The following is a 3318-nucleotide window of genomic DNA, read 5'->3' as shown; positions in this document are numbered from 1 at the left end:
TAATTAAAATCCTGTATAGAGATGACTCTGCAAATAAAATTATACACTTCTTTTGTATTATAGAGCTTTTCCTTTGTATTGTTGTCCCTTTGTGTAAGAAGATGTGTTCCTAAATCAGAGGCTGAAAAACTCAAGCAGTCTTTAAGAGAGGTGGTCAGTTGCATAAATTAGTAGATCCTTTGGAGCAGCTTTTTTCTTCCTTTCTAACATGGTGGAACCATCAAAATAACTGTCTGGTATCAGGAAATCCCTAATAATAATTACTTTATCTGCAGCTTAGGTTACATTAGTGTGATGGTCATTGCGAAGAATGCTCCTTACATTTATGGTCATTTTTGTTAGAATATCATTCCCTTACAGATAGCTGCGGGAACGTATCTGAAACTGGTCTCTGCTCAAGGAACTCCTAGCAACCTCTGAAGGATCCCTAGGGTTTCACAGATTCCTTGTTGAGAATGGTTGCTCTAGAAGTTGGGTATTCATCTAAGAGCAGTGGGCTCAGCCTAGGAGAGGATACGGGTATAAATGGGATGAGCATTGTGTGGAATGTCTGCTATGACAGGGAACTGGAAGAGGTCAGTTTGTTAATGTGGAGGCATTTCCTGGATGAGTATGTACCAGGGGCGGACTGACCATTTGGAAACTTGGGCACTGCCCGAGGGCCTGGGGTCAGTAGGGGGCCCCATGAGATGCCCCTGGTACCTTTTTCATAGGCTTTTTTGAGTTTGAGCAAGGACACAAGGGCCTCATGATCCCCTATTGCCCGGGGGCCCCATAAGTTGTCAGTCCGCCGCTGGTATGTACAGTATAAGCTTTTTCATATTAGTTGTAAAGAGTGTGGCAGAGCTGTGCATTGTACTGATAGGCTGAACACCCCAATGTTCAGTTTGCGCTCGAACCGGTCATTTCCCGTAGACAGTTGAATGTAAAAAGAATTGATGGCAATTCAATCTTTTTTTTTTTTTTAACGGTGTGGGGTCCCTCCTATGCATACCAAACCCTTCAGGTCTGGTATGGATTTTGAGGGGAACCCCCACGCCAAAAATTTTTTAAAAATGCTGTGGGTTCCCCCCCCAAATCCATACCAGACCCTTATTCGAGCATGCAGCCCAGCAGGTCAGGAAAGGGGGCGATGAGCGAGCTCACCCCCCCTCCTCAACCATACCATGCCACATGCTCTCAATATGGGGGGGGTGCTTTGGAGCAGGGCAGGGCTTGATCGTCGAGCCCAATGAATACTTTGCTGCGGTGTCTGGTGTCAACCAGGGTTCTCAGCAGTTTCAACACAACTCCTGTACAAAGCTTCTACTAACATCCCACAAAGTGTTCATGCCTTATACAGGAGGAAAGTCCATAAAGCAATCCTTTTTAAGCCAAGAGTCCATTTAGGCAATAATCCACAGGAAGCACCTCAAATCCATGACTGGTAGTAACCCATAAAGGCAGCAAGTCCATGGTTAACAGCTACAAGTTCATAAGGTCCCCAGGCTTGGAACCCCCTCCAGGAACACTGATTAGGCTCTTTTCGACCCCCCCCCAAAGGGAGTGACCTCACCAGCAGAGTAACTAGCTACATTTTGGCAACAGGGTCAGATCTATTTCATCTTATGTGGGTGCACAGTAAACATGTCAGGGGGCAGAGGATGGGAGGTCAGCAGGGTAGTGTACAGTGGGTCAGTATGGCAGAGAATATGATCAGCAGTTTGTAGGCCAGTGTACCAGGGCTATTAGTTTTTAGGACAGGGTACAGGGGTCAGTTGGGCAGTTTACAGTGGGTCAGCAGGGGAGTGCACAGGAATTGGTAAAGAAGCGTACTGGGAATCAGTAGGACAGACAGGGGTCCCAGTGGCAGGACAGAAAACAGTGGTCACCATTGGCAGGGCAGAAGACAGGGTTTACGGTGGGCATGGCAGAAGACAAGGGTCACCGTGGGCATGGCAGAAGACAAGGGTCACCACTGGCAGGGCAGAGGACGGGGTCAAGTGGCAGGGCAGAGGATGGGTCAGTTCTGGAAGGATAGAGCACATGGGTCACTGCTGGAAGGAGAAAGGATGGGGTCACCGCTGGATGGATAAAGGACGGGGTCACTGCTGGAAGGATAGCGCACAGGGGTCACCACTAGAAGGGGAGAGGATGGGGGTGACTGCTGACAGAAGAGAGGATGGAGGTGACTGCTAGCAGAAGAGAGGACTGGGTTGACTGCTGGCAGAGCATTCAGCATAGCTCCTGGAAGATTTCCTCCTCAGCTCTTCATCACACAGAACAGAACAGAGCTCAAATCAAATGATCTTTCACATAGCTACGATCTGCACAGTGTGTAGCTGGTTACTACAGCAGTGCTGCCGTTATGACCAGGGAATTTCACAGAAGTAACCAGCTACACACTGATTGTAGCTTTGTGAAAGAGAATCAGATTTCAGCTCTGTGCTGTGTGGGGAAGAGCCAAGGATGAGATCTTGCTGCCTGTGCTCAGGCTGTGCATGTACAGTGCAGTGATGGAAGACAGACAGGCACAGCAACAGCTGTGGAGAGGGGTTGTGAGTGGGAAGCTTTGGGGGGTTAATTAAAATCCCCCTAGATCCGGCCATGTTTGGCAGTATTTCTCCCTACAGGTCAACCTGTTTTATGTGGGTTGACCTGTAGGGGGCAGTAACCTGACTGAAAATGCTAACCCTTACAGCCTGGTTAACCCTAGCTCTCAGGCCAACCTAAGGACACAGGAAAACATCAAGCATTGTAACATTTGGCACCTATTATGAGGAAATGAGCACAGCCAGAGAAAACAATTGCTTACTCAGGCACACATATTGCCTCTAGTAGGCACTTGCCTACAGGCTGATACCAAGTAAAATCAATCTATTTGCAAATAAAATAAAACATTTAAAGAGCTTCTACTGCCACCATTCTCACATAGGCAAGATTGACATGTTCCTAATCCCTCAGCCTTCTGGTATACCATCTCATATATCCCAGGAGGCTTCATGAGTAGGACTTAGGGTGGCTGATGAGGGAGCATTGCTTGTTATCAATGGCCAACTGCCTGAACCCTAAAGAAGTAGCTGGCCAGAGAGGACCAAGATGGTGGCAGGAGACCCAGGTTGTCACACCCAGGAAGCTTATTGCAGTGGGACAGTGCCAGATAAAATAGACAGGTTAATTGGTTTATCAACGACAACTCCACATAACAGCTAGTGGAAATTAAAAACAAAAATAGCATGAGGAAATTAAGTTCCTCTTTAAGAAACTCCAAACATAATTAAATATGAGAGTCTTTGGTATTTTAACCACCGTTAGATAGTGATTCTTAGAGTTAGGAAA

The sequence above is a fragment of the Staurois parvus genome, unplaced genomic scaffold (genome assembly GCF_062004578.1).
Source record: "Staurois parvus isolate SC_StPar_1 unplaced genomic scaffold, SC_StPar_1.0 ptg001181l, whole genome shotgun sequence".
Taxonomy (NCBI): domain Eukaryota; kingdom Metazoa; phylum Chordata; class Amphibia; order Anura; family Ranidae; genus Staurois; species Staurois parvus.
Note: the sequence above shows the minus strand (reverse complement) of the source record.